This window comes from Crocuta crocuta, unplaced genomic scaffold (assembly GCF_008692635.1).
Source record: "Crocuta crocuta isolate KB4526 unplaced genomic scaffold, BGI_CrCroc_1.0 scaffold18, whole genome shotgun sequence".
NCBI classification, from domain to species: domain Eukaryota; kingdom Metazoa; phylum Chordata; class Mammalia; order Carnivora; family Hyaenidae; genus Crocuta; species Crocuta crocuta.
Genome location: NW_027532589.1, coordinates 1,841,228 through 1,867,159, shown reverse-complemented (window position 1 = coordinate 1,867,159; position 25,932 = coordinate 1,841,228). Strand labels below are relative to the sequence as shown.

Genomic DNA, 25,932 nt, shown 5'->3' with positions numbered 1-25,932 from the left:
AAAGCAAAGATAGGACTTCAATTACTCTGAGTAGAAATGGACTCTTGAAGGAGCCAAAGAGAACACAGGGAGATGGTGTAGGAGTCTAGTAAGCCAGTGAGATATGATGGCTTGGCCTAGGAGACAGAGTAGAAAGCGTCCAAAGTTGAGATATTAGAACCAATAGAATCATTGCTGATATACGGGTGATTCACATGTGCTGTAAATACATCATATTCCATATATCACTCTACATATTTCCAAAGCAATTTTATAATTTATATCTTATTGGTCTAAGAAGGAATTCAGCGAAAAATGTGAAGAAAGATCGCTTTAACCATTATTTGGTAAACGGTCGGCTAACAGCATAAAATTCAGGCTGAGGGACTGAAACTTTGTAATTCGTAAACTAATGTTTGTAATAACTATGTATAAAAGCCACCTCCTGCAAAGTCATCTTTCATACAGAAGAATTAGCTCATTCCCAAGGCAACTGAAACCAAGGGGGGCCAACCTCTGATAGTTAGAAGGGCGCCCCAGCAATGTAGCAGTGCCTGGGACACTTCCCAGCAGAGGCTAAATCAGAATGCAGGGATTCAGGTCACACTTCAGCTGCCACAGCAAGGCTCACTTCCAAGGCTGCAATCTGATTCCACGGCGTGCTCACTCACATCCGCCTAGTTGTTCAAAAATACAATTAAATAACTTGGGCAACCTGAGTCCACAGTATTGCTCTCAAAAATATAGGGGGAAAATCAGGTTTTGTGTATTAACTGTAAAATTAATACCAACTAACCAAGTCTAAAATATCTTCCCCTTTGAGAAGAAATATAAACTCTCAGTATGCTAAGGACACACAAAGATGAGAAAAATCATACACAGAACTTGTTTGGTGTATATAGTGGGTCTGCAGAGGGACAAGGGGGTGAGTGGGAAACAGGACAAAATGGTGAAGTCTTCACGAACTTGGGAGGGATTTTCTCAGGTCCTTTATTTTATGCATTACTTTTTTTGCATGCTTTTCAGGGGGGATCTCAGCCTCAGGACTTTTCTTAGAAATCCATAGCTTAGGGGCATCTGGGTGGATCAGTTGGGCATCCGAATTAGGCTCAGGTCATGAATCTCACAGTCCATGGGTTCAAGGCCAGCATCAGGCTTTGTGCTGGCTACTCAGAGACTGGAGGCTGCTTTGGAATCTGTGTCTCCCTTTCTTTCTCTGTTCTTCCCCTGCTCATGTTTTGTCTTTGTCTCTCAAAAGTAAATAAACATTAAAAAATTTTTTAAAAAAAATCTTTAGCTTAGGAGGAGACAAAGACTTAGCATAATAGGAGATGAGTATAACTTTTCCTTTCCTGTGGAGTCTCACTAATATTTGTGTGTGTGTGTGTGTGTGTGTGTGTGTGTGTATGTGTGTGTGTGTGTTGCTGTTTGCTTGTTTGTTTGTTAACCATATTCAACAACCCAAGGATACACTTTGGAACCAAACAGATCTAAATTAGAATATGGACCTGGTCACTTACTAGATATGCAACATGAGTAATTTATTTGTCATTTCTATCCTCAATTTTCTCTTCTCGAAAGCTAGCAAAATCTCTTAGTTTTTTCTTTAACCTTTTTTTCTTTTAGTTTTTCAAAATGTTCATTTATTCCTCAATTTCTCTAACTCGGTCTCTGCTCTCAGAGCTGAAATACAGCAGAGCCTCAGAGACTTGACATAAGCTTGACACATATTAGCCACTCCGCCAGTTACAAGCTTCCAAACATCACTGAACAGAAGAACCATCTGAGAATCTTGTTAAAAATGGAGATTCCTGGGTCTGAACCCCAGAGACTCTGATTCCTAGATCTGCAGGGAGGTTTCAGAAATCTTTACTTTTAATAAGCACCTCAAAATTTGCTGATATTAGTTTTCTGCTAATTGTAGTTGGAGAAGAAAGAAAAATGCAATAAATTTGAGCCTTCATTTATCTATGACCCTTTGGCATCTCAGAGGGAAGCCTTGCTTTCACTCTGGCTCCCACGGCAAACTTCTGACCCTTGACCTCCTACATACTGGCATGACATAGAACATCAGGCAGAAGCTGCTTCTCTGGATTCCCATTTGTCCTGTCTGCTCTCTTCTGGATGATAAATTCTTTATATACAGCACCTGACTTATTTCCTTGTTATGACTGTTGGCCTCTTCTTCCCAGGTTGCCTACAGCTTTAGACTCCTAATTGTCCTAAGTTACATGGAAATCATCAGCTTCTCACTGCAGGAGGTTGGTTGTGTTACTTTAGGCTAATCCTGGGTATTACACTTCCCAGATACCCTTTTCTATATAGTTCCAGGTTAGAGAAGAGAAACATTTGTTAGATATGGAAGGTAGAAGAGGAAAAGAAATCACCACTTTCAGAAGGTTTTTAAAGAAAGGACACATGGATGCATAGACAGGTGAATGGCAGGGCCTGGTAGATTCTCACTCTCCTCCTTTTTGATTCCAGTACCTCTTTCCAGACGCCGATCCTGCTGACCAATGTCAGAGTCTGACCTACCACTGAGCACATAGCTATGGATCTACAGAAGCCACGGCTCCCATAACAACATATTCTTAGAACTGTTGCCTCAAGCTCCTCTTTAGAGTTCCACTTTGGTGGCGGACATGTTTACTTTCTTTCATTTCCCTGCAAGCTCTCAGCTGCCTATGTGAGCCAGGGTTTTGGACAAGATTCTTTTCCCAGCCCTTCTACTCCCCGTTAAAGACCTTCACCTCATCTGCAACTCCCATATTTGTGTTAAGGTCAAATTCCTATAGTAACTTCCTGTGCTCTTATGATTTAGGTAGCTCTGTTTTGTTTACCGAAATCAAGTGAATACACTTACTAAACCAACTCAATTATCAGTCCAGATCCTTTATATTTTATGGTCTATAGGGGGATATAAAAAATACAGTAGGACAGTTGAGACCTACTTTATTTTTAATAATAGCACACCAGGATATTTTTGAGTGACCTATGGGGAAATATAAAGAAAATCTCAGGTGTTCCTCTTTTATCCCCAGAGACGAATATTGATATTTTATTCATAAAACTTTCATCAGATGTTCTGACCTAGAGTCTAAGAATTAAGAAAAGAAAAGGCCAATTCTATCTCTTAAAGAATTCTGGTTTACAGGCACTTGGATCTGGCCTTAGAGATAAATGCCAAGGTTGATTGAAATATATAGATGAAGGAACGATTACCATTGCAAATTGTGTTAACCTCCTTACTGCATGGTTGGCCATCACCAAAAGAGTTCACCCTTCCAGATTGCAATCACATATAATATCACAGAATTAAATCACCCATTACCAACCTTCAAGCAGTCTTAGTCAATGTATGCTTAGAATTCTGAGTAAGTTTTGACTGAACGAGAAATGTGCAATCAACTGATAGATTTCAAAGTCTCATGATACTTTTCTTTCCAAACAATCACAAAGTAGTACCTATTAAAATTAGGCAGAACCACAGATGCATATGAAACTATATATACCAGAGAATTTCATAAGCCCACTTCAGAGGAAGAGTGATCTTTGCATTCCAAAGACTTTATTAACCCTCAGATTCTCTTCTAAACCCTACATGGAATCCAGTTTTGGGCTATTATCCTACAGGACACTCTCTCATTTTACCATGATTCAATACCTTCACTCTGCGCTTACACTTCAATTATAGACGATGGGGTGCCTGGGTGGCTCAGTTGGTTAAGTGTCCAACTTAGGCTCAGGTCATGACCTCATGGTTCATGGTTTGGAGCCCCGCATTGGGATCTGTGCTGACAGCTCAGAGCCTGGAGCCTGCTTTGGACTCTATGTCTCCCTCTCTCTCTGACCCTCCCTGCTCAAGCTGCCTCTCTCCTCTCTCAGAAACAAATGAAACATTAAAAAAAAAAAAAAGAATCTTACTAGATGAGAGGTCACAGACTTGTAACAATCAGGCTTAACCAGACTTCAGTTCTGACTAGCGTCCTCACTCTTAATATCAGTTGGTGAAAGCTGTGTAGACCTGCCTCAGATAATTGCTATGGACCTCCCGCTCTCAAGTAAAGGGAAAATTCATCAGAGACTCATGTCTATGGAACATGCTCTATTTGTGGACTCACTAGTAATATCTTTCATCTTAATTCTCATAAAATAATCACTACTCATAATTTAAAGGTGCTAGATTTCTTCAGCTCTTGGGATACCTCCCCTAAGAAGATTCTGAGCCAAGAACTGTCTTGGTTCTTGTCAACTCCACAATCTCTTCTGTCATTGTTGCCCAGTCTTTCTCTATGACTGAATTGCATTTTTCACATTTCCCGAGGCTTGAGGCTTGGGTGTCTGCCTCTTGTTTTCTTATTCTATTTTTTCTACTCAATTTTGGATATTTGTACTATATGTCTATTCTTTTAGTAGTTATTCTAATTTAACTTAATGAATTTAAGGATAATTAAGTTACTCACTTTTCAAACCATACAAAGACTAATAGTTCATTACTCTATTTACATTTATACAGGTAATTATGTGGTAAAATTTTTGTTTTATGTTTTTAAGCTCTAAGAAGATTGCTTCCTCTTGACAAAATTTCAGATTATTATTGCTTTATACTGGCATTCTTTTAAATCTTTTTTTAAAAATAGTTTTATTTATTTCTAGGAGAGAGAGAGAGACAGCGTGAGCAGGGGAAGGTCAGAGAGAGAGGGGAGACACAGACTCTGAAACAGGCTCCAGGCTCTGAGCTGGCAGTCAGCACAGAGCCCGACGTGGGGCTCGAACCCACGAACCGCGAGATCATGACGTAAGCGAAAGTCGGACGCTTAACCGACTAAGCCACCCAGGTGCCCTGGCATTCTTTTAAATCTTTAACCACATCTTACCAGTATAATTGCTCANGAAAGTCGGACGCTTAACCGACTAAGCCACCCAGGCGCCCCCTCACAATTTCTTTTTGCATCTTTCCATATAGTACCATTTCCTTCTGCCTAGATTATACCTTCAGAATTTCATTTATTAAAAAGTCTTTTATGACATGAATAGACACTTTTCCAAAGAAGACATCCAGATGGTCAACAGACACATGAAAAGATGCTCAACGTCACTCATCATCAGGGAAATACAAATCAAAATCACAATAAGATACTACAACACACTGGACAAAGTAGCTAAAATTAACAATTCAGGAGACTACAGCTGGCAAGGATGTGGAGAAATGGGCACTTTCTTGGAACTGTTGGTGAAAATGCAAACTGGCATAGTCACTCTGGAAAACAGTGTGGAGGCTCCTCAAAACATTAAAAATAGAACTACCCTAAGACCCAGCAATAGCACTACTAGGAATTTATCCAAAGGATACAAGAGTGCTGATTCAAAGGGGCACATGTACCTCAATATTTGTAGCAGCACTTTCAACAATAGGCAAATTATGGAAGGAGCCTAAATGTCCATCAACTGATAAAAGGATGAAGATGTGGTTTATATATACAATGGAATACTACCTGACAAAGAATAGAATCATACCATTTGCAACTACATGGATGGAACTGAAGGTATTATGTTGAGTGAAATAATTCAGTCACAGAAGGACAGATATCATATGTTTTCACTCGTATATGTTAAGTTGAGAAACTTAACAGAGGACCATGGGGGAAGGGAAAGGGAAAAATAGTTACAAACAAAGAAGGAGGGAGGCAAACTATAATAGACACTTAAATACACAGAACAAACTGCGGGTGGATGGGGGTGGGGGCAGGGAAGAGGGGGAAATGGGTCATGGGCATTGAGGAGGGTACCTGTTGGGATGAGCACCGGGTGTTGTATGTAAGTGATGAACCATGAGAATCTACCCCAAAAACCAAGAATACACTTTACACACTGTACCTTAGCCAATTTGACAATAAATTATGTTAAGAAATAAAATAAATTTAAAAAGTCTTTTATATTTAGCAATATCTTTTTTCACCCTTGCTCATGAAAGATATATTACTCGGAGTAGAATATTAAGCCCTCTCAGTTCAATGAAGATTTTATTCTACTATAATTGAGTTTCTCTTGGTGTTGGTAAGAGGCCTGTTTAATAAAATTCCCATCTTCTGTATTCTATCACTCCTTGAGAATATTTTATGATTCCAATTTCCTTTCACTCTTGCAACTTTATTATTATATATATGGCATGGGGATAGAATTTTGTGTCCTTTTTGTGGGGATGAGCACTGGGTGTTATATGAAAACCAACTTGACAATAAACTATTACAATAAGAAAGAAAGGAAGAAAGGAAGAAAGGAAGAAAGGAAGAAAGAAGGAAGGAAGGAAGGAAGGAAGGAAGGAAGGAAGGAAGGAAGGAAGGAAGGAGAAAGAACGAACGAACAAAAGAAAGAAAGAAAGAAAGAAAGAAAGAAAGAAAGAAAGAAAGAAAGAAAGAAAGAAAAGAGAGAAAGGAAAGAGAGAAAGAATTTTGTGTCCTTTATGTTATTTTTTACAATACTCTGCTTTCACATTCAGATATATGTTATGATTTTTAATTTTGAGAATTTCAATCTTGAAGAGAAATGGAAAAAACAGTATAATGAAAAGCTGAGTAATCCTGACTTAGATTCACAAACTCACTACCTCTTGCCATATCTGCTTCATCTCTAACTCTATTTCTCCATATACACACATGCATGTGCGTGCACGCACGCACACACACACACACACAGAGCTGTTTTATCAAACCATCTAAAGTAGATTTTCGGGATATTTCAGTATGTCTCCCTCTAGCACATATGACCACAAACCATGACCAAACCTGAGAAAAATCAATCTTAACATTATCCAACACACAAATGATCTTTAAATTTCATCAGGAGTCATATAATATTCTTTATATTTATCTTTGATCTTTATATTTATCTTTATAACCCTTGATGCAAACCAAGTTCATAATTTGTATTGGATGATTATGCCATCTTAGTCTGTTCTCATTTAGAATAGTTGATCTGACCTCTCCTATTCTTTCATATTGTATCCTTTGAAAAGTCCAAGTCACCTGTCTTGAAAAACACATTATTCTTTGAAAAAAGCTACCCCATCCCATTTTTATTTCTTTTTCATTTTTTGTGTCACTAGAACCCATGGATTTATTTTTAAATTCAATACGTTATTATGAATTTCTCATTGATGGACTATAGCCCCAAATTAGGTCAGTAAATTCCCTATACATAATATCTGTGCCCTTTCAGCCTCTTGCCCTATTAATCTTTGAGCACTCCTTTGCTTACTGGCATAACAAGATGCTCCAAACTCACCTTATTCTTTCTTCTTTCAGACCTGAACTCAGCCCTGTCTTTACGTTCCCCAGTTTTTAATATGTGTGCGGTGAATGGCACTTACAAATCACGATCGAGGCATTGGAAGCACAAATAGATAGCATGAGAGACTAACCAAAAGGCAAAACATAGTATTGGAACATAGAATAGTTAGACGGATTCACGATGGATGCATATGTGCTTGTGCTTGAAGTATATACTGTGTGTGTGTGTGCGCGCGCGCACGTGCGCATCTCCTGACACTTTCATTTTTACATAAATTTTCCTGATACTTTTAAATAAAACCCAATACTACTGTGTTTTTCTACAATATCCTATTCTGTATTTTATCTCTCTTTTTCCAATATCTATACATTTACTCATTTGATTATTTTTTCCTATGGTAAAGAATCTGTTTCAGAATGACTACACCGATAAAACTACCAACCACCTCCTAAAAAAACCCCTCATATTTGTATAGCTGTTTTGGACTTCAAGATACATCCAAGCATGTGTTTTATGAATAACATTATGAGAATTAAGTGTTTTAATTAATTAGTATGTTCATCTGCAAATTAATTATTCAAGGAAAAGTTACTTGAATTAATTACTGTTTTGTTGTGGTAGTTATTAATTTGATATTCATTTGGGATCATTTATTTCTATTTCATTCAAATGCTTCTTCATCCTTTTAAATTTAATTATGTTTTTTGAATGTATAAAATAGTTTCATAATTTAAAAACAAATTATATAGAAAAGGAGCTTTCAGAAAAATTGCACTCCCATTACTAGCTCTTCTTCCCCAATTTCATCTATTCCTCACAGGTAATTATTTTTTCAATAGTTTCTCTTTAGTCTTCTTTTATTTCTTTTTTGCTCCAAAAGTATTGGCAAATAGACAGGCAATAGAAAATCTTGATAATCATATATTCTTAATCCCCTTATTTGTCCCTTAAACATTAACATACTATTATTATTCTTTACACCATATATCATAGAAATCACTGTATATCCGTTCATAGAAAACTTCTTTATCCTTTGTTTCATGAAAAAATAGTATCCCATTGGGTGGTTGTACATAAATCACTCAACCAGCACCTTAGGTTGTTTCCTGTATTTTAAAGTCTTGTAAGTTGAAAACTGCAATGCTGAAATTCAAACCCTTGGCTATACATTACTTTTAGGTATGAAGAATTATTTTTATGGTAAATTCCAAGATATAGGGTTGTTGAGAGTCAAATCATTTTGGTAGATATTTCTGTTTATGTAATTTTTGTATTTGACTTACACATCTATACAACTAACCCTAATGACTTAATCCTTTTATTGACAGTTGCCACCTACTACTTAATTCTTCCTGAATACATGAACATTTGTCTTTATCCCTCAGAGTGGAGTGAGGACACTTGAATCTTACACTTAAAAGCAAGTCCAAATTTGAGAAGACTATCTTTTCTTTTCCTGCAGATATTCTGTATCTATCTGGGCCAGTTATCACAATCATAATTGTATGAGACTATTTTTGGCACATGCATCTCCTCATCGCACTATTAACAATAACTTTGCTATTATAGTCATTTTAAACACCTGTTTTTCAGACATGCATCTTCACAGACTTTTAAGATGGCATTTTTGATCTCAACAAGGATCTTTTCTTACTTTTCTTTGTTTTATATATTAGCTGATAAATTAGATACATCAAGGCATCTGTCGATATGGTATGGTCATCATTCGTTATCCAGCATATTATCAATCCTTTCCAGTTTTATGACAGTTACAAATTTGATTAAATTGCTTTCATATCATTATTATAGACACCGCTAAATGTAGTCATTGGATGAGACTGAGGACACTAACCCTCAATGATCTTCCCTCTATTTAACATTTTTTTAACAATTCCACATTCATCCAGTTTTGAATCTTTAACCTTCTACATTTGAGACCACTTCGTTCATGATCATAATGATATCACAATATCCTTATCCATCAAGTCTTTTGTATTTCATTGATTTATCCAGCTACTAACTGTGACACAAGAAGAGAGATGAATCTTGCTTCCAGATACTGTCTCCCCCCCCAAAAAAGGTGTTTTTCTTTTTTTTATTAGCTCATTGATATATTTTAAAAGCTCTTTGTAACATTTTCTTTTTAACAAAATAATATTAAAATTGATGATAGAGATTGTTGTATTATATTTTTTTTACAAATAGTTTATTTTCAAGTTGGTTTCCATATGTGGGCTCATCCCCACAAGTGCCTCCCTCCGTGCCNAACAAAAGGAAATCAAAGGCATCAGAATTGGCAAAGAGGAAGTCAAACTTTCCCTTTTCGCAGACGACATGATACTCTACGTAGAAAACCCGACAGACTCCACCAGAAGCCTACTGGAACTGATCCAAGAATTCAGCCAAGTTGCAGGGTACAAAATCAACGTACAGAAATCGGTTGCATTTTTATACAGCAACAATGAAGCAACAGAAAGAGAAATCAAGAAGCTGATCCCATTCACAACTGCACAAAAAAACATAAAATACCTAGGAATAACCTAACGAAGGATACAAGAGATCTATATGATGAAAACTATAGAAAACTTATGAAGGAAATTGAAGACACAAAGAAATGGAAAAACATTCTATGCTCATGGATAAGAAGAATAAATATAGTTAAAATGTCATTACTACCCAAAGCAATCTACACATTCAATCCAATTCCAATCAAAATTGCACGAGCATACTTATTAAAACTAGAACAAAAAAGGTGTTTTCTAACAGATGTTTCTTCATTTGTTAGACTGATGTTATATGTTATATACTGGTAATTACTTTTACTTGAATGTCATCTATCTGCCTGCTATCTCACAATAGGTAGAGATAAATATTATTAAGTCTCTTGGCCATACAACTGAAGACAGTGAGTTACAGAGGAAGGCAATTATTCATGCAAAGCACACAGGTACCAAATGGCAGTGCAGACAATGGAGCTTGAGTTTCACACAGTTCAGAATTGTAACTGGCTACACACAGAAAATTGGGTGCTCTCCTGGAGTGCCTGATATTTGTACTTCTAATCCTGCTAAACGGAACCTCCTTGGAAGTGATGGCTTTACCTTTCTTGGGATTGTTTCTCAGAGTTTTGACAAAAATTTGGCAAGAGGATTAAGACGGTATTTTTCAGACTATTATCCAGCCATGAATTATTCAAGGAAGGAAAATTTTAGAAGGAAAAAAAAAAAGGAGAGATAAAAAGTTATCCCTAGCTTTTGAGAACCAAACACTTCACTTTGAAAGATTTATCTAAGTTAATTTAACAAGGCAAGGAATAATCCTTTTAAAAGTGTGAGGGCCCAAGAAAGAATAATCTATTATATTATCTTTCCTTGAACTTTCTTTTCCAGGATCTTAAAGTCCTTTAGAAAAACTCATATGAAAGACAGGTATTTAATAAAGCAAAAACTTAACTTCAAAGAACCTTTGAAGGAGGCATTACCATAACTAATTTACAGCCCTAACATCTACACAACGGAAAGTTTCAAGGTCTAAAAGTTCACATTGTACTAAGAAACCAAAGGTGTTGAGTATGTGATCTCATTTTGCTTCCAGGAGCTTTTCTGAGTCTTTGCTAACTTCAATTCGAATCTTGAACAGCAAAGCTGTAAATCTTTTTTTTTCCCCCAGAAAATTTTTCACGGAACCCAGACTCCTAGAAAATGCTCTGTCAACCTGAATGGCGGTAGGCAACTTTGAGAAATCCTGCTAGAGATCTATGATGAACATTTTACATATTAAAGGCTCTGAGAAACCATATAGAAAGAGAACTGTGTTCTTCAGATACAAATGTATTTCACCAGGTTTTTGTTCCTCTCTCAACACTGAGATATATGCTCATATCTGGGGGAACGCTGTTCTAAAGGTTCCTTCCCCTAATCGTTATCCACTCTCACTTCCCATCTTCCCTCAGGCTCTCGGCTCCACTGTGCACCCTGAACCTAATTATTTCTACCAAGAGGGAGTAGTTCCATAAATCCTCTGCTCTGTGAGGGCTGAGGCCCTGTCCATCCTCACTGCAATACCTCCAGAGTCTACCCGGCAACAGACACATGGTAAGAAGTTAATAAGTATACAGAATAAATGATTATTTGATGCACATGTTGAATGAATGTGAGTGAATAACCAGAAAGCTAACACCAATTAAAGTTTACACCTATTGCAAGTTCACATGTATATCCAACAAAGGCATTTCAGAGTCCCCTGCAATATATAATTGGATACACTGTATCTGTTATTAAGCACTACAACACATGGAAATCCACAACATAATGGAAGATGTGAATTTCTGATTTGCTAAAGCAGGCATTGCCAAACATCTTCTAGAAAGGGTCAGAATCTAAATAATTTAGGCTCCACAGGCCATAGGATCACTTTTGCAACTACTTAGCTCTGCCGTTAACACTGCAAAAATAGCCACAGATGGTACAAATAAATAAATGGGTGTGTCTATGTTCCAGAAAAACCTTTATTTATTCAAACAGGCAGAAGAGATCAAAATCATTAGTCACCCACTAAAATGCTAAAATTATATATATTTGAGTCTTGACAAGAATGTGGAGAAATTAGAACCCTCATCCATCGCTGGTGGTAATGCAAAATGGTGCTGCCACTTTGGAAAAGTCTGGCAGTTTCTCAAAAGGTTAAACAGTGAGTTACCATTTGACCCAGTAATTCCATTCATTGGTGGAATTCTACCAAATAGAAATGAAAACATGTATTCAAAACAAACACACAAAAACAACTGTATGAATAGCAGCATTAATGGTCAAAAGTGGAAACAACCCAAATTTCCATGAACTAAATAAAAGAGAGATAAAAGTAATATATCCATGTAAAGGAATACTATTAGACTATAAAAAACCACAATATTGAAACCCCACTGCAATGCAGATAAGCCTCAAAAACATTATACGAAAGTGATAGAACCAGACACAAAAGACTAGACTTTGTACAATGCTATATGAATTATACAGAAGAGGCAAATATGAGAGACAAAGTAGATAAGTATAATCTGTGGCTAGGGGGTTGATGAAGGGTGGACAGTGGAGGGAATGGGAAATGCTTGCTAATGTATTCAGATTTCTTTTTGGGGAGATGAGGAAAATATTCTACAAATTGATTATGGTGATAGATGCACAAGTCTATAAACAGACTGAACAGAACTGCACTGCATACTTTAAATGAGTGAACTTTATAGCATGCAAGTTATTATCTAATTTGTTTGTTAAAAACAATTTTAACTGGCAGAGTGCTTCCAACCTCTATACTAATTGCTTTGTGAGGCTTCTTTTTATTAGAGAAATAATTGAATTTTCCAAATATGAATTGTGCATGATCTTAGAATCCATGTACTTTATGAGAATGCACACCTACATAGACACAGGCACAGATGAAAAAGTTTTTGGCCCACATTTAGGGGAAATCATAGGCATGAATTCAGAAAAATACCTGGATGCAAATAAACACATTGTCCTGTCCCTTGGCAAATGAGAAACTGACATATCTTCATTAGCCTGAATTAGCCATTATCCTTGATATCCACTCTATACTTTCTTCCATAAATTCTTCCTTGATTTTCTGGATTGATCTCTCGATTCTAAGCATGAAAGGCTTTGACTTAGTGTCTCATCGATGTAGTCTCCAGGACTCTGTCCAGTACTTTTCAAAAACTTCATTCTTAATTACTATACATTGAAACCATAGAAGTAAAAAAGTACATAAGATTCAGAATTAGAAAGCCTCACCTCTAAAACTGCTAGGGTCCTGACCTATGGCATGTGGCAAGTCCAGGCAGAGAAAATGGAATGGAATGATAAAAATTCTCCTACTCAGTTCACAAAATACATATGAAACACTTGTGTAAACTCTAAAAAAAGTGCTGTAGAAATGTACGATATGATGATTATTATGATTATTTTAGAGTGCCTTTATCCATTTGTTCTTGGGTTTGTCAGGTTAATTTTATTCAAACTTGGAAGCAAGATGTGTACATATATACACATACAAGAAAAGAAATGCATTCATGTATATTGTAGACATGGCTAAATGTGGCTGGGAAATCTAATTACAAGGGAAAAGTCAGGTACATTACATGATAGTTATATATAGATGGTGAGTTGCTAAAGGCAGGTGTTCTCTCATAGCCATCTTTATAACTGCATTGCTAGAACAATCTGGCTGATGATTCATAAACATTTCCTGTATTGAATAGCATGATCCCTCATATTATTAAAATAAGTGTACTTTTTTGTTTAACAAGCATGACATGAACTGTCTGCATATTAATTTAAAAACATGAAAAATTAGAACATGTCACTGGTTCATGAAGGTATACTCAATCAGAAATGACAAAATTGGCAATACTGAATCCTATTAAATACACGAAAATAATTTTTATAAACTTCAAAATTGATGTAATGATTATAGCTGTAAAATAGTAAAAATCCTCAAGAGACTCAAATCTTACAGTAACAAAGTCTCAATGTGGAGATCATGGACCCAAAGATAAACTGTACAGGTTGTTAGCTCTGAAATTACTTGTAAATCTGTATATGTATATGTATGTCCTTATTTGCATTTTTCTAGGTCTGAGGTTTGATCTGATTCTCAAAGTGGCCTGTGGCTATCTACGTGCTATGAATCATTTTTACCAAACTGTTATAACCTCATCAATATCAAGAACAAAGATGCAACAGACTTGAAGTTTGGTTGGCTTGATGATCAACAGGATATATTTGCTGGCAGCTAGTCTAGAATGACTTAGGTGAAGGATTCAGGAGAGGACTGAATTTGCTATCCTAACATTCAATGACATTTGTTTATAACCAGCTTTTTTAAACAAGCTTTTTTAACAAGCTTTTTTTTAAAAAGCTCCGTGCACTAATTTAATAGTAGGTGTGGTTTTTTGGTTCACTTATTGGTATGATTGGGAAAAGATAGGATAAAACAAGCAGAGAGGCAAACAGCTAGGACCTGAGGTCCCTGGATGGGGAAAAACACATGTTTTGGAACAATGCTGGGAACATTTGACCAAAGCAAACCCTTGGGCATAAGCTTCCTCTTAAGAATGTAACAGGCACCACCTACTTCCCCCTCAGGTTCCCCTCAGCAATCTGACAATCAAAAGAACTAGCTAAAAGAAAATAAACCATATAACTTATGTTATATGAGGGGACAGTATGACCAGTCTGACTCTTCACACAATGGAAATGAGCCAATCAGGAATGGACAACCCAGCACCTAGAGTTATCCAGCCAGTATGGGTAGAACCTGAAAAGGAATGAGGGGGAAGCATAAAGGTTACTGACCAGACCCTTATAAAACAAGGATCCTTGCCTATTGTCGTGGGTATTCATCTTTGAATGTCCCTCTCTGTAATGGAAGCTTTCATACTACTCCTACTCTCATACTCTAATAAACTTTTGCCTGTTGCTCATTTTGTGTCCGCCTCTTAATTCTTTGAAGTGGCAAGACATTGAATCCTGGGTATTGAGATAAAAAAAATCCTGCAATACTGGGGCTGCCTTGGTGAGATACCTTTGAAAATGCTCCCAGTCCTTTTAAATCAGCAATTTCCAAAAAGTGTTGTTTTACACCTGCTCCAGGCAATGCTAATAAATAGAATGAAAAACACATTTAACATTTCCTAAACGTGGTTGTCTTTGGGCTCATTGAGAACCAGTTATTTTTGTGTGATACTTTGAAAAGCACTGCTTTTAACTCAAATCTGAGGGGTGCAAAATTATTCATAGATCGTCCACAAAAGTTACAATTAATTTTGCCTTCACAGAGAGAAGAGAAAAATATGATGAAAGTCTTCTTAATGCAAAAAAAATAAAAAATAAAATAAACAATGACAACAAAAACGTCTAACATTAAAAGAAAAACATGCATCCTTAGACACATTTGTTTTCCTTGATGATGATTTTTTTTCCTCTAGAGTGAAGCTTGCAGAGTAGAAAAGAAAATAGTCCCAAACAAAGAGGGCCCGAAGAGGAACAAGGCCATGCATCCAGAGGTGTAAAGAAATGTGAGGAAAATATTCATCCATGCTCAAGAGACAGTCCAGGGAGAAAAACATGAGACAGTTGATCTCTGGAGTTGACCAAGTATCCATAGTAGATAGCATTTCATATGGTATAATTGGTCGACTTATGAAACCATGTTATTAGGAATATAAACTCAGAATTATCATTTTCATTTAGAAATTCGTATTACAGAGTTTACATTACTGAATTCCATTATTGAAATATTCCTTACATGCCTAAAATCCTCCTTACCCCATCCAGGAAGCTTACAACCCACAGAAACAGAAAGTAAAGTCAAGGAAAGAACAATTTGCCTCTTAAAAAAATGGGGATCATTTTCTTTTTGTTCCTATTTAGGTATGTTCCCAGGCAGCTGTGTATCGCAAAGCATTATCTATTTATTATCAAAGACAAGTAAAACATCATGCATTTGAAGATTAATAGCTAGAAATAATTACTATAATTTAAAATGTAATATTTCATAATGGAAGGGTAATTGCAGTATTTATGAATATTTCTACTTCTGAACACTGGCATTTAAGTTCAAAAGATGCTCAAAATAAAAATTGTTTGAAATGGTATCTAAAATAGTTTAAAAGTTAATTGTCACTCTATGATCCAAAAAGAGATGCTTGAACACTGCAGTTCTCTGCATCCTTTTTTCTGCATTTGGTGTTTGGACCCAACAACTTGACATAAGTACAAAAAGATTTCATGAGATGCATCATACATCATTCATTGTCACCATCTCTCTGCCTCTGGATGATAACCATGTCGTTTTGAAATATAAAGGGCAAATTATGTTTTCAGAATGGGCTGTAAGTCTCTGGAGGTGTTTAAGATTTGTGTTATTTGAAAATATTTCCTCTTATAAGAAATGACATTCATAAAATAGGTTGACCATACATTCCAATTTATGCCTGCCATGCTGATGTAATTATAAATAAGAGCTTTCCTTATTCTCAAAAACTGACCTGACTTGGACAATAAAGTATATGGCCCTACTACCATATTTCTCATGGAAATTATCTGAGTAAGTGTGCAAAGATCTGATTAGAAAAGAAGTTTCTGGGAAAGAAGACATCAGTGATCCTATCACAGACAAAGATATAAAAAATTTTAGGGGCGCCTGGGTGGCTTAGTCAGTTGAGCGTCTGACTTTCGCTTAGGTCATGATCTCGCAGTTCGTGGGTTCGAGCCCCGCGTCGGGCTCTGTGCTGACTGCCAGCTCAGAGCCTGGAGCCTGTTTCAGTCTGTGACTCCCTCTCTCTCTGACCCTCCCCTGCTCACGCTGTCTCTCTCTCTCTCTCCTAGAAATAAATAAAACATTAAAAAAAAAAGATATAAAAAATTTTAAAAAGGTGTACTCTTTAAACTTTTTTATTAATGTTTTATTTATTTCTGAGAGAGAGAGAGAGAGAGGGAGAGAGATCAGGGAGGGTCAGAGAGAGAGGGAGATACAGAATCTGAAACAGGCTCCAAGCTCTGAGCCAGCTGTCAGCACAGAGCCTGATGCGGGGCTTGAACCCACGAGCTGTTAGATCATGACCTGAGTGAAGTCAGATGCTTAACCGACTGAGCCACCCAGGCGCCCCAAAAAGACATACTCTTAAGCAAATGGAAACAGGACTTTGACTCCCTAACCAGTCCATGAATATCAACTCTGAGAGAATAGTTAGTATAGACAGGAAAGAATTATGGTTTCTTCATTTAAAAATATGACAAACTTTTTGTTTAGTTGGTGGTATTTTACAGGCCTGATTTCTAACCATAACATTTTATCTTTTTTTGTGTGTGTGTTAATCTTCTAAGTGGCCATTTAAGGTTTTTATAATCTGTAAAGAGTAAAGATCTAACATTCTCTAAATCCTACTCCACACTAACAGTAGGGGAAACTAAACATTGTTAGCTATAGGCTTCTGAATCTAGACAATCTGATCTCTCTCAACTAAAACTCTTCCATGTGTGCTATGACTTAAACATATCATTGTGTTTCTGAACATAAAAATTGGGTGGGTGTGTGTACAGAAAGAGAAGAGAGATGAAGTGGAAAGGCAGACTAGTTTAGTATATAACATGAGAATAGATGTCTAGCCCAAACTTGGACCAGGGCTCTGTTTGGGCAGAGAGTCTTGATTTACAGATTCTAACACCCATCTTCCTGAAGGACAGCTGGCAAGTACTGATGGCAGTGAGCAAAATACTCAGCGACGAGAATGCCCATTAGTACAGCAGGAGTGCCCAGACATTCCAACATGTGATATATGAAATATGAAGCTATTTAACTCTGAGGGAAAAACTGAACTGATAGAATAAATCTCCTTCCTTAACTCATATTTATTAAGGATATGTTTTCAACTATGGAGCCCATTTCAACATCTTTCTGAAAAATTTAAATTCTTCATTCAGCTAGTCAATCACAGAGTGACCAATTCTCAGGTGTCCCCTCCATCTGTTTTTAGAAATAAAAGTCAGAGGGAAGTCTCATCTTGGGTGAGTTTATTGAAGAAAACAGAATACCAAATGACTGAACTCAATACATGATAACAGGTGTTGTAATAGAAAGTTCACACAGAGGAAAGCAAGGACACGGGAAAAGGCAGTTCTATGTCTGGATTAGAAAAAGGCTCACTGTCTACATGAATCTTGACTGAGTCTTAAAAGAAGAGCAGGAGACTAGAATGGCAGAAGGTGACACAGAAGAATCAGCAGGGGTAATGACAGGAGTGCTAGAAATAGCTGGGACGATTCAGAAAGCTATAGGTGAGTCTATACTTGAGTATTGATCTTTTCTCAAAAGGACGAGAGAACTGTCATCAAGATATGAAGCACAGACAATGCCATTCTAAGGAAATTAGACTCTTTACTATAAATAATGGAGGCATGTGAAGTATTTTTAGCAGGGAACTAATAGTGTCCAGACCTGGGTTTTAGAACTATAAATGGTATGAACAATTGAAAAACAAGCGAGCAGGGGTTGCAGTACAGATATTTAATCTCACTTGGGAAAGCCACTCAGCTCAGAGGTGTTATCTGAGCTACAGTTCAAAGGATGAACAGGAGCTAACCTGACAAGTCCTTACGGAGAGAAGGATGGATCCTAGAAATGCAGAAATATGAGCCACTATAATGTGGCATAAAGGTAGTAGTAGGACATTGTGAGAAATAGGAGTGCACGTAGAGGTACACTGCAGATCAAGAAGAAAATAGAATGCCGTAAAGAACTTATACTTTTCCCTCACTATTGATGGCATGTAATTCAGGGCCACCGTGGCATACAACTCTAGGGAGTACTATTTATACCACAGGCTAAGTGAATTATAGCCTGTGACGTTTTGTGGTACACAGCTGTACGCAGGAATACTAGAAGCTTTTGAGGACTGAAGTCACACAATCCAATTTGTATGTTAGATAAATGAGTGTTTCTGGCTGCATAGTGAAGAGGAGATTTACAGGAAGAAAAGTCAGAGCTTAGAATACCTGAGTGGCCCAGTGGTAGCAGACGCGGAAATACTGCAGAGACAAAACTTTACAGCAAGTGAAGCCAAAAGATGTGCCAAACTGCGCCTTCTTCAGGACCTTTGAATTTGCTTTTCCCACACCTATAATGCTCTTTTCCCAACTCTCCATTAACTCTCTAGTTTCATTGTTCATAGCCCTGACTAAATATCACCTAGGAAGATAAGGCTGTTATGGCTTCTGAGAGCCTCTATGGTAATTTGCAGCAATGACAGTTCACTTAACTGACACATTTCTCTCAATGTACATTTTAAATAAAATATTACCTCCTCCCATTCTTTATCCCCTGACCTGTTTTATGTGTTTTCAATACACCCGTCCCTAGTAGAAAACATATTTATCTCTTTACAGATTTACTGTCTTCTCATTCCCAACTCCTCAATAAGAATAGAAGTCTCAAGAAGGCAGCACTTAATCATGTCTATAATTACATCCCAGCCCCTGGAAAAATTCCTAAAGTACAAAATTTTTAAAATATATAAAGAATTTAATCAGTGTATATATAGATACCTGCATGATACACTACAGTAAATCGTTTTGCATGTAAATAATTTAATCTGTTATATATAGATACTTGCATGATATACTATAGTAAATATTTGGTTTTGCTGCTTTCAGATGTTATATACTACATTCATCATGACTCTATTAAGCACATTTCATATGTAAATAAATGTAAGGCATTTGGAAAAAAAAGAATGAATGAAGATTGAAAACTGAAGTCTGAGATTGGGAGCTAATGAAAAAGTGGGAAGAGTCAAGTAGGACTTTCTGGTTCTAGTATAGCTGACTGAGCATAAAAACAAGTTTATCGGTTGGGGCGCCTGGGTGGCTCAGTCGGTTAAGCATCTGACTTCGGCTCAGGTCATGACCTCACTGTCTATGAGTTTGAGCCCCACTTTGGGCTCAGTGCTGACAGCTCAGAGCCTGGAGCCTGCTTCAGATTCTGTGTCTCCCTCTCTCTCTCCGTCGCCCTCCCCATGCCCATTCCCCACCTTACTCATGCTTTCTCTCTCTCTTTCAAAAATAAACAAACATTAAAAAAAGAACAGGTTTACGAATATAATTTATTATATGTACATAAGCATCTTAGGTCAATGTTATGTACATCAAGCTTTTAATGGTGGTATCCAACAGATGGCTGGATATATGAGTTGAAAAATCTGGGATAGTCTAGACTGGAGTCAGTAGCATGGGATGGTGGTTGAACATGGGAAACGTCCCAAGGAGAATATGTAGTATAAAAATAAGACATTAGAAACCACCAATGCAGTTTGCAAAGGCAGAAGAAAACTCTGTAAAGGAGTCAGAAAAGTAACCATCAGAGAGATTAAAGGCCAACCAGAAGGATGTAGTTATCTGGGAAGATAAGGGAAAACAGAGTCCAGAAAGAGGTTGTGGCTAACCTTGTCATATCCTACAGAGACAATAAGAAGAAAAAGAAAATAAAAAGAAACATAACCTGCACTAACCCTGCAATTCGTGATATATTGTGCTTGTGATGTATATCTATATATTATATATAATACATATGTATGATATATATGTAGATGAATATTCTCAAAACAAACATACAAAAATACTGTTCCTAATATTAAATCATCAGTTATTCATCTACAAGTATATATATGTATGTACACATAGAATAGGGTTAAAGCTGGCCCTTTACCTACCATCTGCCTAACCAAGGTCATCATACTTAATTCCCTGTGACACAGTTATCTCATTGGGAAAATGGAAAAAATACCACAGTACCTATTGCATAAATTTATGAGAATTAAATGAGATAATACATAGATAGCATACTTAGCATACAATTATCACACAATAGACATTTGCTTTATGTGCAGAATAGCATTTTCAGGGTCATGATTGTTCATTTCTATTCCCTAGCATAATGTGCCCTGCTGCTCAGTATATGAGCTTCAAAGCTATCTCAGCACAGCTACGACAAAATGAAGCTGGGTATCTTAGGTCAGGACCCCAAAGCTAATTTACACAGTTTTAACAAATGAAGTTACTTTTCTGTTTCATCTAAGTCCCAACTCATCAAATTTAAGCATGTCTGAATAATTTAGAATTGCTAATAATTTCCCAGGCCCTATACTAGAAAGAAGAAATCTCTAATTTTTGAAATGGTCAGGTTAACAGCTCACACTGATACCAATCATCTCTCACCTCTACTTAATTAATACTTACAACATTACTTTTGCAAAATGTCCTATCAGAGCTGAATTCCCTAATAATAATTCCATTTCAATTCCCTCTGGAAAGAAAAAGGAATGGGACTTCAAGATGAAATCCAAATTCCAAGTTAAATCACTTACTCATTTATTTTTCCAAAATACTAGGTTTGGCATTAATTTTCATAACCCCTATAAATAATTTCAATGACCTTAAACAGATGTCTTCCCAGTTTGAAGTACTTGTTTCTAGATTTTTCTTGAATATAAAAGTAACTGTTTGATAATATATGTATGTATACATATTAATATAATATAATATATGCATAATACATTAATATATATAATATGTTGCTCTGCACTTTCTGTAACAATTACCTTCTTGCTTGCTTATTTTCACAGATAAGTACAGTAACCCAAGAATGAATTTAGTTTGTAATCCTGTGACTTTATTAGCAGAATTTGTATTTGTCTTGTCTGTGGAGTCAAGAGTGATGCAGCTGATAACTCCACAACATTCTAGAATTTATAGTCAATAAGGTGAGATAAATAATGTCCTTTTGTTGTTAAAAACACATGCTTCTATTTTAAAAGTAAAACAGTTTGAAATTTAAAAAAGTACACTTGCATATGTATGCATGCATGTGTTTAAAATGGAATGAATTAATATATAATATTGCACTTGGCCAGCAAATTATCACATATAAAATACAGATACATAACCAGTTTTATGACTATTATCTTCAGCAGTCCTTAGAAGTGCTTGGTAACGAATGTCCCTGGGGTCACCTTTAAATCAAGGACTGATCCCATCCTTCTGTGTCCTGTGGGCAGACACAGCAATAGCTGTGAAGCATGTGTTTTATACAATTTTCCATGCCTTCTCAAAAGGATTGAACTTTTACCCTAATGCTAACATGCTTGACAAGGTAGCTTTGACAATGTACCTATCCTTCCCTATCTCACTTTCTCACTGGGCTTTCTTAAGCTTATCTCCCAAACAACCTACTTCTACTCAACTCCATGTCTCAAAGTCTGCTCTTCTGGGAATGCAAATGAGATGGTAATGTATTGGCTCTAAGCATAAAAGGGTTCAGAGAAGGGATGTATCTTAGTATTTGGTCAAGCTGTAAGGACAAGATTCTCTGAAGATGGAGGCTTGCGTCAGGGAATTGAATGGGAGAGGAGAGAAGAGAACACTAGAAGATTGAGCCTGCTCTGTGCACAGGTGCATTGAAATCACAAGGTAGATTTTACATCATGGAAAGGCAGTAGTCATATTAGATAAACAAGTTGGAGGCACTTATCCGTAAGGAACTCATGGACATTGAGGCAAAGAACTCATCTGATGACAGTCCGACAAGAGCTGCTATTCAGCAAGGACCAAAAGAGACCCTATCCGTATATACATAAGTCAGAAACCACAGGTACATTGTGCCTTCAAATATTTCCTTGGTGCTTGTTAAACACTGGCCCAAGCATTGGGAATTCCTGAGCTTCGTTTATGAATATGAGACTTCACCTGGTCACCCACTAAATTAAAAAATACCATGTCGAGAATTTCCAATAATTGAAGAGATTTCCTTTCTATCTATATAAAAATAGCACCCAAGCATCTGGCTTTCCTAGAAATCACTCCAGCAGCCAGTTACAGAAACAAACCACGAAACGCTATGAGAATATAATTCCTTGAGCTCTTGACGAAATAGGCTGTATCTCAGCAGCAAAGTACGAAAGTCATGTAACAGTCATGGTTACAGTCATTAAAAAAAGAAACACATTCTCTGCTTTATGTCCCATTTTATACAATTGATTTATCAACTCTGCCTAGTGGTAAGATTATTCTCAAAATTACCAGTTGTGATACTTTTACTGTGATTAAATGGAAAGTAATGGAAGTGGCAAAGAAAAAATGAAACGTGCTCGTGTTCTGCATTTTTAGTGCATCTAACTATTAGGTATATCAATATAAGTTCATATAAACTCACATATATATTTAAAATAAATATCAATACACACAATGTTACAAGAGAGGCACTATTAGAGTGATTTTACAAAGGAAGAAACAGGCTCAGAGACATAAATAAATTTCCCAGGGTCGAAATACCTCTGACATGCACAAATGAGATTCTGATCCATGTTTTCTACCTGCAAAACACATGCTTCACATACTACATTTGGGCAGAAGATATCACAAATTAGAAGTTTTTATGAGAACTTGAAAGATACGTACTACTTCATGATACATGTAGAAGAAATATATAAATGAAACTATGGTTATAATGATGATGCATTTTCTAGTGAATTTCACACACACACACACACACACACACACACACACACACACACACAAATAGAACTTCAAGAACTTGAAGACTTTTGGCCAAACCACCTTGTAAAATAACCCTGAAAATAGTTAATTAGAAACTCACAAGAATAATCATCACACTAAACTGAAGCAGTGCTATATTCAAGTCACACACTCTTGATTTCCAGAATGACATTTGACCTTTGGTACAGAGGGAAAAAATTCAGGCAAATAGTCACTAAATGCCTATAGTTGGGTCTTTTTTTAATGTTTATTTATTTTTGAGAGAGATAGAGCGCAAGAAGGGAAGGGGCAGAGAAGGGGACAGGATCCAAAATGGGCTCTGTGCTGATGTCAGTGAGTCTGATGTGGGACTTGAACTTACAAACTGCGAGATCATGACTTGAGCTCAAGTCAGGCACTCAACTGACGGAGCCACCCAGGTGCCTAGGGTCTTATTATTTTTTTTAACTAAGATTTTGTTTGGCATATTTCATGCTTAATTAAAATGTAAGTCATAAAATGTTATTCATTAAAATGTTAGTCATATTAAGAAGAGATCAAAGCAAGCACACAGTTAGAAGCTGATTGGAATATAAAAGTATGAATATCATCTGGACACATGTCTCACTAGGTCTGTATATGATGAGAGATACAGGGAAGTGTCACAAGTGGGTACCATTTTCCTACCATATTGTAAATATTTCTCATATGCCTAAAGGTGTATTCTGAATGCTAATGTTTTCTCTACCGTATCATTCAGCAATCCTAATTCTGGGTTATTTCCCCCAAAATAATCAAACTTAGGATCTCAAAAAGATATAAGCACTCTCATGTTCACTGCAACACTCACTATAAAGGAAAGCCAAGATGTGAAGACACCCCAAATGTCTATCAATGAGCAAGTGGATCAAGAACAATGTGGTACATACATATAATAGTTTAGATTTCAGCCCTAAACAGAGAAGGGAAGTTTGCTGGATGTGACATGGATGAACCTTGAGGACATCATGCTAAGTGAAAAAAGCCAGTCACAGAAAGACAAATATTGTCTGATTCCACTTACGTGTGGGATCTACAATAGTCAACTTCATAGAATCAAGGGGGTGGCATGGTGGTTGCCAGGGGCTGGATGGAGGGGAAAATGAAGTGAGTTATTAATCAATAGGCATAAAGTTTCAGCGATGTAAGATGAACAACTTCTAGAAAATCTGCTGGACAATATTATACCTATAGCCAAAAATAACATATTGTACAATTAAACATTTAAAAGGGTAGAACTCATGCTAATTTTTTTCATATTAATGTTCTTAACCATAACAAAATTAAAAAAAAATAAAGTGGAAAAATAGGAAGGAAATGAAAGGACACAAACCAAAAAATAGTATGTTTAATATCTGTTAAGATACTCAAGTTAGAGTCAAGGGATATGTATTCTAGATTTGGTTCAAACCTCACCTCTCCATTCAGCCTTGAGTACTGTCAGAGCCCCCAAGAGATCTCAGAGGCTATTAAAGCTCAGCACTCTCATTTTACAGGTTAAAGAAAAAAAAATTCTCCTAAAAGTGAAGTGAATGGACTCAAGACAGTAGAGGCGAGCCCACTTATAACTAGTCAGGCTAATACAGGCCTTTGGACTCTGAGAACAGTGCCTTATAAAGGTTGGTGGGCTGCTCCCTACCTTATGATAGGGCCTCATTAACATGATTCCAAAATTTAATCCTGAAATTCAGTCATTCTCTGATATTTTCCTATCTGTACCCAAGAATATTTGAAGCATGAGACAAATCTGGAGTCATACATATTCATCTGAAGAAGTTAAAAGTCATATTGTTATAAAGGAGTTTCATTTAAAGAAGAAAAAAATAGGTCAGCTCTGTAGTCAAAGCCAGGGATAGACACTAACTTCTGTCATCAGCAAGGCAGGGAGGGCAGGAAAAGGCAGTTTCAGAATATTGTGGAAATGTTGGCAAAGCCATAATTACTCTAGTGCTGGAATCGGCTCCCCAAAGATGCTATATTTCATTCCCTTGAAGATATTAATTTACTTTTTGAAATGTTCATTGCTTAGATTAAGATTGGGTTTTTGAAATGTGTTCCCACATAATTTATGCAGGAGAAAAATATGCTCTTCCCTTGAAGTACAGAATACTAATTTGAAAATGATCTATTTTCTATAATCATTTTACATTTCATTCCCCTACTGAAAAGTTAGGATCTTGGGTATTTTTTTCTCTTTCATTTCCTGCATGAAGGCTTTTTATGCACTACAATTCAAGAATATTAGTCACACAATCCAGTTTTTATTAAAATTCTATTTCCTTTTCACTGTGAGAATGTAAGCTATATCGATCTGATGTAATATAGATATGTAGACAAAATGACAAATATCTTACGACACCAATTTCCAACTATTGTCAAGTGGTTGGATTAATTTCCTGACATGCCTAGAAATATCAATGTTCTGCTAAGAAGTATGCTTTCAAAAGATATTCATTTTGGTCACTATTGCTTTTTTCTTTTTTCCATCCCCTTCCTCCCCCCCCCTTTTTTTTTTTTTTTTTTTTTTTTCTTTGTTTTTTTA

The 25,932-nt window shown here is 36.4% G+C and overlaps 1 protein-coding gene across 1 annotated transcript in view; it reads right to left on the bottom strand.

Annotated features, from left to right (window-relative positions):
• The window catches only part of DPP10 (dipeptidyl peptidase like 10), a 306,345-nt gene that overhangs the window by 206,881 nt on the left and 73,532 nt on the right, over window positions 1–25,932 (bottom strand). The gene's annotated exons all lie outside the window — the stretch shown is intronic.